Below are 14,183 nucleotides of genomic sequence, written 5' to 3'. Positions count from 1 at the left end.
AACAATAGGCCGTTCTACCTCTTCGCCCTTACATTACATTATCTGATAACGGCCAAATTAGGCTTTCAACAGAAACTTCGGAATTTCTCACCTGGTGGACAGTTGAAAACTGAGTTGATGGAATAGCCTGGTGCTCGTGTCCTTGTGCCCTGGTGAACTGAAGGAACTATGATATGGTTGTTCGGTAGGTCCTGGAGGTGAACATCAGGCCTTATGATCCTGGAACACTGCTGACAGCCTGGAATCTGACACTGGAATGGTGGCGGGAATTGAGGCGCTCTGAAATGCGACTCTTCTTGGTAGCCTGGCATTTGGTATGAATGAGGCTCCGAAGGCGATCTGAAATAATATTCCCTTGAATTTGGGAAATCAGGAAGCTGTTGGCCGGATGGGTGTGGTGCAGAATGGTATCTTCTGTCCGGCTGGAAATCAGGAAGCTGTTGGCCGGATGGGTGTGGTGCAGAATGGTATCTTCTGTCCGGCTGGAAATCAGGAAGCTGTTGGCCGGATGGGTGTGGTGCAGAATGGTATCTTCTGTCCGGCTGGAAATCAGGAAGCTGGTGGTAGAATGAGTCAGGAGCAGAAAGCGGTCTGGAATAGAATTCTCTTTCCGCCCGTACATCTGGAGGACTATAGTGCGATGGGTGTGGGAAAGGTGAAGGAATGGAGGGTTGATGGTACGACGAATGTGGAATAGGAGGAGGGGGGATGGAAGGTTGATAGTACGAAGACCGTGGAAAAGGTGAAGGAATGGGAGGCTGATGATGCGAAGACTGTGGATGAGGATGGATGGAAGGGAATTCTCTTTCCTGCTGGAAATCTGGACGCTGACCATGCGATGATGAATGTGGAAAAGAAGGGTGTCTGGAAGAGAATTCTCTTTCCTGCTGTAAGTCTGGGTTCTGTTCCTGGGATGAATGTGGAACAGAAGCCTGCTGGGATGGGATCCGATTTTCCGGTAGTTTCTCTGCTTTCCGGCCTATTGAAGCGTGTGAATCAAGAGTCCTCTTGGTTGACTGCTCAGGCAAAATGTCTGCAGTCAGGCAGGAACTTGATGGCTGTAGTGAAGTCTGCTTAGCCTTTTTTGGCGGCTCCGACAGGAAGTCTGAATTCTGGTAAGAGGTGGAAGGCTGTACTGAAGTCTGCTTAGGCTTTTTTGGCGGCTCCGGCAGGAAGTCTGAATTCTGGTAAGAGGTGGAAGGCTGTACTGAGGTCTGCTTAGCCTTTTTTGGCGGCTCCGGCAGGAAGTCTAAATTCTGGTAAGAGGTGGAAGGCTGTACTGAAGTCTGCTTAGCCTTTTTTGGCGGCTCCGGCAGGAAGTCTGAATTCTGGTAAGAGGTGGAAGGCTGTACTGAAGTCTGCTTAACTTCTTTTGGCGGCTCCGGCAGGAAGTCTGAATTCTGGTAAGAGGTGGAAGGCTGTACTGAAGTCTGCTTAGCCTTTTTTGGCGGCTCCGGCAGGAAGTCTGAATTCTGGTAAGAGGTGGAAGGCTGTACTGAAGTCTGCTTAGCCTTTTTTGGCTGCTCCGGCAGGAAGTCTGAATTCTGGTAAGAGGGGGAAGGCTGTGCTGAAGTCTGCTTAGCCTTTTTTGGCGGCTCCGACAGGAAGTCTGAATTCTGGTAAGAGGTGGAAGGCTGTACTGAAGTCTGCTTAGCCTTTTTTGGCGGCTCCGGCAGGAAGTCTGAATTCTGGTAAGAGGTGGAAGGCTGTACTGAAGTCTGCTTAGCCTTTTTTGGCGGCTCCGGCAGGAAGTCTGAATTCTGGTAAGAGGTGGAAGGCTGTACTGAAGTCTGCTTAGCCTTTTTTAGCTGCTCCGGCAGGAAGTCTGAATTCTGGTAAGAGGTGGAAGGCTGTACTGAAGTCTGCTTAGCCTTTTTTGGCGGCTCCGGCAGGAAGTCTGAATTCTGGTAAGAGGGGGAAGGCTGTGCTGAAGTCTGCTTAGCCTTTTTTGGCGGCTCCGACAGGAAGTCTGAATTCTGGTAAGAGGTGGAAGGCTGTACTGAAGTCTGCTTAGCCTTTTTTGGCGGCTCCGGCAGGAAGTCTGAATTCTGGTAAGAGGTGGAAGGCTGTACTGAAGTCTGCTTAGCCTTTTTTGGCGGCTCCGGTAGGAAGTCTGAAGTCTTGGCCCGGGATGAAGGTGGTACAGAAGGCTTTCTTTTAGGCAATTTGCTTTTTTTAATTTTCCTGGGGCGCGAAGTTTTAGACTTTGCGGACCTCTTGGCTCTCTGTTCAGGCACGAAGTCTGGAGTCGTGCAGGATCTTGACTGCTGTACTGAAGTCTGCTTGGCATTTTTGGGCGTTTCAGGCACAAGGTCTGGAGTAGGGGAGGAGGTTGACTGCTCCTCTGAAGTCTGCTTGGCCTTTTCAGACGTCTCAAGCAGGAAATCTGGCGTTACGAAGGACGTTGCCTGCTCTTTTGAAGTCTGCAGAACGTCTGGGGGCAAGAATAAAGTTGACGGCTCTTCTAAAGTCTGCAGAACGTCTGGCGTCAAGCAGGAAGTTGACGGGTCTTCTGAAGTCTGCAGAACGTCTGGCGGCGTCAAGCGGGAAGTTGACGGGTCTTCTGAAGTCTGCAGAACGTCTGGCGTCAAGAAGAAAGTTGACGGGTCTTCTGAAGTCTGCAGAACGTCTGGCGTCAAGCAGGAAGTTGACGGGTCTTCTAAAGTCTGCAGAACGTCTGGCGTCAAGCAGGAAGTTGACGGGTCTTCTAAAGTCTGCAGAACGTCTGACGTCAAGCAGGAAGTTGACGGGTCTTCTGAAGTCTGCAGAACGTCTGGCGTCAAGCAGGAAGTTGACGGGTCTTCTAAAGTCTGCAGAACGTCTGACGTCAAGCAGGAAGTTGACGGGTCTTCTGAAGTCTGCAGAACGTCTGGCGCCAAGCGGGATGCTAAAAGATGTACCAAAATCTGATCCGTGTTTGTTGGCGAACAGAGACCACTAACAGCGGTGATCGTGTCCCTGTAAAAGAAAGATTATATTCAATCTCACACAATTTATAACTGTATAATTAGAAAAAATTATAAATTAAACAACCTTGCAGTCTACTTGTTGTGATGACTGAGGACAGAATGACATTGATGTTGTGTCTTGATTAGGGAGTGTACTGACATCAGCAGTGTAGTGTTATTGGGCTTCATTAGGGTACACTATGAGTATGCTGACATCATTAAAGTATACGGCTGAAGAGACAGTATGAGGGGTACCTTCACGAGTGGGATTGGATACCGTAAAAATGTCTGGCCATAGTTCGAGGTCAGATGCTTGGGAGATCGAGATCGAAATCGGGAGTAATGGAGTAATGTCGTGAACCTTGGTTCACTGGAGCGACTGCACTCATTGATCATTGGACATTGGATCAAGTCCAATGATCCAAAGTGGATAACAAAGGATCTGAAGAACCTTATAGGTAAAAAGAGAGCGTGGTACAAAAGGATTAAGAATGGGGAAGTCAGTTTAGAACAGGAATTCTTATAACTGGTTAGAAATTTAAAAAAGAGAGATAAGGAGAGCAAAAGGAAACTGAAATTCGTATATCAGAGCAAGCAATACTTTTTTTTCAGTTATATCGAACAAACATTAGGGAAAGGATAAGTCCATTAAAAAACGGATAATGACGAGAAGATGAGTTGTATTTTAAATAAATATTTTATCTCTGTATTTACTAAAGAGGAAATTTAGTAAATACAGAGGAACTTCTAAATACAGAGAGGTAAATACGGAGAACTATATGCCTTCAACCGAACAAGTCTATGTGGGTGGGGACGAGGACAGGTTGACGAGTTTAGCAGTTACCAGGGAGGATGTTCTTAAACAAATAGTAAAACTCAAACCAAACAAATCCCCAGGGCCGGATGAAGTGTTTGCCAGGGTGCTTAAAGAATGCAAAGAGGAGCTTTGTGACCCACTGTCAACCATATTTAATAAATCAATAGAGTCAGGCAGAGTGCCAGAGTTATGGAAAGTTGCTAATGTGATACCAGTTTTTAAGAAAGGAGATAGATCACTTGCGTCTAACTATCGACCAATTAGCCTAACGTCTATTGTGGGAAAGTTACTCGAATCTATAATAGCAAATAAAATTCGTCTTCATCTTGAAAAACAAATTAATAATTGAATCGCAACATGGTTTTACAAATGGCCGTTCATGTTTAACAAATTTGTTATCTTTTTATTCCAGCATAGTTGAGGCAGTTGATAGTGGTAAGGATTGTGATGTTGTGTACCTTGACTTTAGCAAAGCTTGTGATACAGTGCCACATGAAAGACTGATTAAACAGATAGAGGCTCATGGTATTGGGGGTGCTATATTAAGCTGGATTAGGGCATGGCTATACCAAAGGAAACAGAGTTAGTATAAATGAGGTTAAGTCAGAGTGGAATATACTGGTTCAGTAACAGGATTGTTGATTTGTGGAACAAATTGCCGCGTAACGTGGTGGAGGTGGGGTCCCTCGATTGTTTCAAGCGCGGGTTGGACATGTATATGAGTGGGATTGGGTGGTTATAAATAGGAGCTGCCTCGTATGGGCCAATAGGCCTTCTGCAGTTACCTTTGTTCTTATCTTAAGTCTCAGGAAAATGGATTATCTAATAATGGCAGTGCCCAACCCCGTGTGGTGGAAAATGTTGACGGAGAAGCTCAAGAAAAATGGTTTACAAAAATAGAATTGGAAGACATTGTTAAGAATAAGAGTTGGCGGTAAGAAACAATCGGCTTGAGAATGGTCCAGGACGGACCGAGACGTCGTCGCCCCTTCACTTTCTAGTGTGTGGTCTGGTCAACAAGAATAGTTACCTTTGATGGTAGTGGAGAATATACAATTGAGCAAGAAGAAATATCAAAATCTCAGTTGACCAGACCACACACTAGAAGGTGAAGGGACGACGACGTTTCGATCCGTCCTGGACCATTCTCAAGTCAAAATCTCTGACTAAGGCAATATTGCTTCTCAGTGACTTAAAAACACGGGGACACAGCGATGTTCGACTGAGCTACATGAAAAACTAAACTACCCGATATTTGAGTAAGAAGTTATCAATGAACTCTTTACGGGCTCACCATAGCCTGTGCTACATGGACACTTCGTTCTGAGTAGCTAAATCTAAAACAACAACATCAATGAACTTACCTGAACTGGTCGCCGTGTAGAGAACCATCTTGCAACGTCTCGAGGTCATCAGAAGAACCCTCCACACTCTCTAATAATCTTGGAAGTGATGATACGTGTTCATCAACACTGTTGCTTCGTTCATCACTGCCAGCATGAACTCCCTGTAGTGGTTCGTATGGATTATCAGGACCGCCGTTGTTAAATGGTTCTCTCGGATCACAACTCCACTCGAAGTCCCATAAGTGAGAGTCCGTCTCATCCACCCTTATATCGAATAGTTCCTCCTCTTCGAGTAATTGTTCCTGGTCCATTCTTCATCATGGGAAGGTGATGTCACTGAGTCTTCACCTATGATGAAGATTAGGCCACCCTTAGCTGTGGCACGGGCATGAATAGCCCCGAATGAAAGCGATGCCTGCTGTAGACAGGCTATATAACCCTGCCGGCATATTCACCTCACTCGCCGTATACACATCACGTATAGGAATACAGATAACTGCAGAAGTCCTATATGCCTATAGCAACACAACAATAAACAAAATTGCCTGTCGGGCTATATGAAACAGCTATTATGATCTAACCAATCAACACATAGATGATTGGAATATAGCAATTAGGACACTAGGATTTATTTCTATAATCGTTAGTAACAAAACAGTGTTATTCTTCAGATATATCTTCCTTTAGACTCATTTAGATTATGCAGTTCAGTTTTGGTCGCGATGTTGCAAAATGGACATAAATTCACTAAACGCGGCCGGCGTGGGATGACAAAGTTAATCCTGCACATTGGAAGCCTTTCATGTGAAGACATTGAAAATCTTTAATATATATATATATGCAGGCGAGGAGTCACAATAACGTGGCTGAAGTATGTTGACCAGACCACACACTAGAAGGTGAAGGGACGACGATGTTTCGGTCCGTCCTGGACCATTCTCAAGTCAATATATATTCACAAAATATAATATATATATATATATATATATATATATATATATATATTTATATATATATGCAAACAAGCCTGAATGGTCCCCAGGACTATATACAACTGAAAACTCACACCCCAGAAGTGACTCGAACCCATACTCCCACAACTGGTATGTACAGGGACGCCTTAATCCGCTTGACCATCACGACCGGACAAAAGGAAGTGATAGCCAAGGCTATATGAACCACTTCCCCGCCGGCACTCGGATGGTAATCTTGGGCATAGCATTTTATCAAATCACCTCATTCTTTGGGGCACACGTGAGGAACACAAATGCAAACAAGCCTGAATGGTCCCCAGGACTATATACAACTGAAAACTCACACCCCAGAAGTGACTCGAACCCATACTCCCACAACTGGTATGTACAGGGACGCCTTAATCCGCTTGACCATCACGACCGGACAAAAGGAAGTGATAGCCAAGGCTATATGAACCACTTCCCCGCCGGCACTCGGATGGTAATCTTGGGCATAGCATTTTATCAAATCACCTCATTCTTTGGGGCACACGTGAGGAACACAAATGCAAACAAGCCTGAATGGTCCCCAGGACTATATACAACTGAAAACTCACACCCCAGAAGTGACTCGAACCCATACTCCCACAACTGGTATGTACAGGGACGCCTTAATCCGCTTGACCATCACGACCGGACAAAAGGAAGTGATAGCCAAGGCTATATGAACCACTTCCCCGCCGGCACTCGGATGGTAATCTTGGGCATAGCATTTTATCAAATCACCTCATTCTTTGGGGCACACGTGAGGAACACAAATGCAAACAAGCCTGAATGGTCCCCAGGACTATATACAACTGAAAACTCACACCCCAGAAGTGACTCGAACCCATACTCCCACAACTGGTATGTACAGGGACGCCTTAATCCGCTTGACCATCACGACCGGACAAAAGGAAGTGATAGCCAAGGCTATATGAACCACTTCCCCGCCGGCACTCGGATGGTAATCTTGGGCATAGCATATTATCAAATCACCTCATTCTTTGGGGCACACGTGAGGAACACAAATGCAAACAAGCCTGAATGGTCCCTGAATGGTACATACCAGTTGTGGGAGTATGGGTTCGAGTCACTTCTGGGGTGTGAGTTTTCAGTTGTATATAGTCCTGGGGACCATTCAGGCTTGTTTGCATTTGTGTTCCTCACGTGTGCCCCAAAGAATGAGGTGATTTGATAAAATGCTATGCCCAAGATTACCATCCGAGTGCCGGCGGGGAAGTGGTTCATATAGCCTTGGCTATCACTTCCTTTTGTCCGGTCGTGATGGTCAAGCGGATTAAGGCGTCCCTGTACATACCAGTTGTGGGAGTATGGGTTCGAGTCACTTCTGGGGTGTGAGTTTTCAGTTGTATATAGTCCTGGGGACCATTCAGGCTTGTTTGCATTTGTGTTCCTCACGTGTGCCCCAAAGAATGAGGTGATTTGATAAAATGCTATGCCCAAGATTACCATCCGAGTGCCGGCGGGGAAGTGGTTCATATAGCCTTGGCTATCACTTCCTTTTGTCCGGTCGTGATGGTCAAGCGGATTAAGGCGTCCCTGTACATACCAGTTGTGGGAGTATGGGTTCGAGTCACTTCTGGGGTGTGAGTTTTCAGTTATATATATATATATATATATATATATATATATATATATATATATATATATATATATATATATATATATATATATATATATATATATATTCACTTTAATATATATTCACAAGAAAAGGGAAGACACGAAACAATGGGTATAAATTGGATAAGTTTAGATTTACGAAAGACCTGGGTAAATACTGGTTTAATAACAGGGTTGTTGATTTGTGGAACCAGATGCCGCGTGACATAGTAGAGGTGGCGTCCCATTATTGTTTCAAGCGCAGGTTTGACATATATATGAATGAGATTGGATGGATATAAATAAGAGCCGCATCGTATGGGCCAATAGGCCTTCTGCAGTTACCTTTATTATTATGTTCTCATATTAACTATCTATAAGATCTAATATCAGGATAGGTAATTATTCGTGGAGTCAGGACAGAACTTAACATACGAGCCTTATAAGAACATAAGAACAAAGGTAACTGCAGAAGGCCTATTGGCCCATACGAGGCAGCTCCTATTCTATAACCACCCAATCCCACTCATAAACATGTCCAACCTAGGAAAGACCTGGGTAAATACTGGTCCAGCAACAGGGTCGTTGATTAATAATTTAATGATTAATTAATATATTAGCCTACACTCGCAAACAATTACGGGATCACCATAGCCCGTGCTACATGGACATTTCGTTCTGAGTAACTAAATTTAAAACAACAACAACAGCAAACAATATCTTCCAATATTCGTGAGTGTATGAAGTAGCTTGACAGACATTTCATACTCAAAGTACCTCATACCATTTGGTCTGAAATCACCGATAACAGGGCAATCACAGATATAGTACAGTATCACAGATATAGCAATCACAGAGGAGTATGAACTATATCTTATCTAAAACTTGGAATGTTGACCAGACCACACACTAGAAGCTGAAGAGACGACGACGTTTCGGTCCGTCCTGGACCATTCTCAAGTCGATTTCTAGTGTGTGGTCTGGTCCACATTCTTCAGCCACGTTATTGTGACTCCTCGCCTGCTTACAACTTGGATGTTCACTGTTGACCAGACCACACACTAGAAGGTGAAGGGACGACGACGTTTCGGTCCGTCCTGGACCATTCTCAAGTCGATTGTGATTGGCTGTTCATCATTGAGGGATTCATTAGCTACAGCCATGCAGGCAATGAGTCTACACAACACCACTACACAGTCGAAATCAATGCAGGATTCCGTTAAATCTTCAAGGGGTTCCTAACCCAACTGAAGCCACGACCTGGGGGTTTCACACACACACTGAGTGCACTCTGGCCTGTGCTTCAGTAGATTCCAGAGTTACTGAAGCCTCAGGTTGCAATGCTTTTGACCGTGTGGTGGTATAGTGGTCTAGGGCACTAGCTCACCATGTCGTGGCGCAGTCGACTAAGGCGCGTCTGGGATCGTCCTAGGTTCGAACCCTATTCACGGCTCTTGTGGCTTCACTAGCTTGGGAGTACCAAATGAGCGGGTTCGACTCCTGAGGGTGAAGCATTAGGAGTGACATGATTGAGGTGCACAACTCGATGATTGGTCATATTCCCAATAAAGGAGATACTAAAAAGGTATTAAATATATCAACACATAATAGAACACGAAACAATGGGTATATATTAGATAAGTTTAGATTTTGAAATGACCTGGGTAAATACTGGTTCGGTAACGGGGTTGTCAATTTGTGGAACCAATTACCACGTAACATAATAGACATAGGCTCCCTTGATTGTTTCAAGCGTAGGTCAGACATATATTAATGAATGATTTTGGGTGGATATAAATAGCAGCTGCCTCGTATGGGCCAATAGGCCTTCTGCAATTACCTTTATTCTTATGTTGTATTTTCACTGCCTCTTCCCTAATGTTTGAAGTGAAGCTTTTGTGTCGGTGTGTATGAATGTATTTTGAGCGTTGTATGGCAGCTTTTGTGTCTGTGTGTATGAATGTATTTTGAGCGTTGTATGCCAGCTTTTGTGTGCCATACAACAAAAGTTTGTATGCCAAAAGTATGCCAAAACATACTTTTGTGCTCATTCTCGTTTTTTTTTCTTTTGTAGGAGCATAATTACTCCATCTACGTTACAATGCTCCCACGGTGGTGTTAATTGCCTCTTAGGCGAAGCAATACATTCTGGAATAACATCATACTTTATAACATTAGAACATAAGGCATTCATATCTGCTCTCTTCATATACTTTATCATACAGTGTTCATTACTTTCCACCTCTTGAACCGAGAATATTAATTCATTAGCTCCCTCGCTTCTCATTAATCTAATGGCAGAGGCTACATTTATCTCTGAAATTCTATCCCCAATACTCTGCAGATTCAACCCCATCTTCATTATCTCAATCACAGCATTTCTTGGGCATCCTAAGATTATTTTCTTGGCTTCCTTTTGTTCCTTCTCCAACTTGCCCAGTCTGAACAAATCCACAAGGGCTGTGACGAGGATTCGAACCTGCGTCCGGGAGCATTGCCCAGTCTACCTTTACCATAACAAGAAATGGCAGGTGCAGCATAATCAATAAGGGATCTTACAGTACTCAAGTACATCATTCGTAGCACAGGGACCCCCACACAGTATTCAAGTACATCATTCGTAACACAGGGACTCATACTTCAAGTTCAAGTAAGTTTATTGAGAAAATAAAGTACATAGAGTAGACGAGGAGTCACAATAACGTGGCTGAAGTCGATTGTCGATTGTGAGTGGTCTCACAATCGACTGGAGAATGGTCCAGGACGGACCGAAACGTCGTCGTCCCTTCACTTTCTAGTGTGTGGTTTTGTCAACATAGATAAGAACATAAGAACAAAGGCAACTGCAGAAGGCCTATTGGCCCATACGAGGCAGCTCCTATCTATAACCAACCAATCCCACTCTTATACATGAAAGATAGAGAAAGACAGAGTAACTTATGCTATTTCTACCCCCGTCTATATAAGGTACATCAAGGTGCTCACAAACACAATTATTAATCATATTCTATATTTCACATTCCAATGGTAATCACATATACTGTGAGATCTGCTATTAATTGTCCTGCCCCTCACATGTCTTGTTAAGTAAAGGTAAGACTGAACAAGTTACCTACCTTGAGGTGCTTCCGGGGCTTAGCGTCCCCGCGGCCCGGTCGTCGACCAGGCCTCCTGGTTGCTGGACTGATCAACCAGGCTGTTGGACGCGGCTGCTCGCAGCCTGACGTATGAGTCACAGCCTGGTTGATCAGGTATCCTTTGGAGATACAACATGAAGCATTATTCTCATGGCCCATTAACAACTATTGATTGATTGATTGATTGATGAAGATTAAGCCATCCAAGAGGTGGCACGGGCATGAATAGCCCGTAAGTGGTGGCCCTTTTGAGCCATTACCAGTATCAAGAGCTGATACTGGAGATCTGTGGAGGTGCGACTGCACCCCTGCGTGACGGGAGATGTCTCCCGTAACCCATTAACAACTATTGATGAGATAATGATGATATGATTGAACATACAGAGTATTATGGATAGAATTTCAGAGATAACTGAAGCTTCGGCGATTAGACTAATGAGCGGCGAGGGAGCTAATGAATTAATTCCTCACTTCATAAGGCGGAAAGACGTGAATAGTTAATGTGTAAGTACGATAAGGTCTTTATGTTCTAATGTTACAAAGCATGATGTTCTTCAAGAACACGGGAGACATCTCCCGTCACGCAGGGTGCAGTCGCACCTCCACAGATCTCCAGTATCAGCTCTTAAGGCACTACGGGCTCACCATAGCCCGTGCTACTTGGAACTTTGTTCCGGGTAGCAAATCTTTAACAACAACAACAACATCAGCTCTTGATACTGGTAATGGATCAAAAGGGCCACCACTTACGGGCTATTCATGCCCGTGCCACCTTTTGGGTGGCTTAATCTTCATCAATCAATCAATTATTGCCAAACAACACCAACTTGGGAAGAATACAAATGCAGGAATTGTTCCTTCTATGTTCCCAGACTCTTAACTTTGCTGTAGTTTGATAATTCATTGATAATCGCCTTGTCCACTTCCTCTCCCATATTTTAAATCATTGAGAAGCCATATCGCCTTAGTCAGAGACTCCCAACATGTTGACATTTCATCTTGCTGTGTTTTCATTACTCTGTAACGACAACTAGTGTGTTGCATCGACGACAAGAGAAGCAAAGACGACGCCCACATCAACAATAAGGCGCCAGGAATATTGGAACGACAGGGCGCCAGATCGCGACTCTCACAAGTTTTCTATAATTCTTCCCGCTTTCTATGGTCGTGATTGGCAGGAAGTGACGTCATATGTTCCGTCCTACAGACAGGCGTCTCAACCTCACGATATATTAATATGTCGTCAGATTATTATTATTAATAAGCGAAGAAAATATTAATTCATGCGCTTAAAACAATAATAATTTGTATAACATACAAGGACATACACACTGAAAGGTGTATGTGCTGTTTGCTAGTGTATATATATACTGAAGAATGTAGTCTGTCTGTCCGTGTATATGTTGTATCTAGTAGGCCGAGTTGCTTAACTAGCAAAGTTTTCCTGAAATTATAATTTTTTTTGTGGAATAATAAAGTTTTCCTTTATAATATATATATATATATATATATATATATATATATATATATATATATATATATATATATATATATATATATATATATATATATATATAATTTTTTGTTATTTGAGTTTAAACTAACATAAAATTTTGATCAGACCTAACCTAACCTAACTTATCCTAACTTATCCTAACCTAACCTAAGCTATCCTAACGCATTCTAACCTAACTTATGCTAACCTAACCTAACCTAACCTATCCTAACCTAACCTATCCTAACCTAAACTAACAATCCTAATCTAACCTAAGTCAGTAATTCATGTTCTTAATATAATAATATTGAATGGAATAAACCAATTTGGACAGAAATACTTGAAAACCACCAAAATCCCTGCCTGTTAGGCAAATCAGGTCTTGCATACTAGGCCAAGTAGTTCGGGTTTTGGCTCGGTGATCACATGGAGGAAGAGATCACAGAGCTGCAAGACGGGTTTGGGTTCTGGGCCCCAGTTTTGTTTACCATCAACAGCTGACACGTGTATGTAAACTGTTTACATATAATTGTTTACATATAATTACTGAATTATTATTGAATTATTATTGAATTAATATTGAATTATTATAATTGAATTATTATAATTGAATTATTAGGAATTAGACTTGAATTAGAATTTGAATTTGGCTAGTCATTATTCTTGAATACTTTGTCCGGTGGGACGGTGGCGTGTAGCCAAAGCCAAGGTCGTGTTGACGGGTCGAGACGCCCTGTGTTGATGTTGTCGTCGTTGTTGTTGTCGTCGTTACCTTATAAACATCAATAGTTGAGTCCCCCTCCCCCTGGCCGCCCACCACCTGCTCGCCCACACCGCACCACGCCCTTAAGGACCATTCATCCCTCTCGCTACACTGCAGCTCTCGCCCTTACGGTCGTCGGCCGTAATGCTACAGGTGGGTGAGAAGCCATTTAGACAGCTTGTGTTGTTCCCTATTGCTATGCAACCACAGAGTGCATCACGCTCAAATATAACGCTGTTACATGTATTGTATTACGTATGTATATACATATACATACGAATACATGCATTTTGTAACTAGCGGTGCCAAGAGGTAAAATATTTACACATTTAGGGGGAAGATATGAGCTAAACTAACTGTTGTTGATAGCTTATCGTGTACAAATTCCGTCGCATACATACTCACGGGGGAAGTTTCGTACAAGGAACACATAAGTACAGGACCAGAGAGTCATTTACCACTATGTTCTGTAACTAGGCAATTATCGTCGTGCTTGTCCTGCGTCCGAAACACCCCAACCTAACTACATGTGCAATAAACACATTACCCACTCTGTAGCTGCTCGAACTTACGCGAGTAAAGTATTATTATATAAATATTTTGGCTAAGGTCGCAAAGAACATAAGAACAAAGGTAACTGCAGAAGGCCTATTGGTCCATACGAGGCAGCTCCTATTGGCCCATACGAGGCAGCTCCTATTGGCCCATACGAGGCAGCTCCTATTGGCCCATACGAGGCAGCTCCTATTTATAACCACCCAATCCCACTCATATACATGTCCAACCCGCGCTTGAAACAATCGAGGGACCCGACCTCCACCACGTTACGCGGTAATTGGTTCCACAAATCAACAACCCTGTTACTGAACCAGTATTTACCCAAGTCTTTCCTAAATCTAAACTTATCCAATTTATACCCATTGTTTCGTGTTCTGTCTTGAGTTGATACTTTTAATACCATAAGAACAAGAACATAAGAACAAAGGCATGGATTTTTAGCTTCAAGGAGGTGCCAGAGGCAGCGTTTGGGTAACTGAAAGGTTTAGGGCAGCTTGGGGT

Source organism: Procambarus clarkii, chromosome 49 (genome assembly GCF_040958095.1).
Source record: "Procambarus clarkii isolate CNS0578487 chromosome 49, FALCON_Pclarkii_2.0, whole genome shotgun sequence".
Classification (NCBI taxonomy): Eukaryota; Metazoa; Arthropoda; class Malacostraca; order Decapoda; family Cambaridae; genus Procambarus; species Procambarus clarkii.
Note: the sequence above shows the minus strand (reverse complement) of the source record.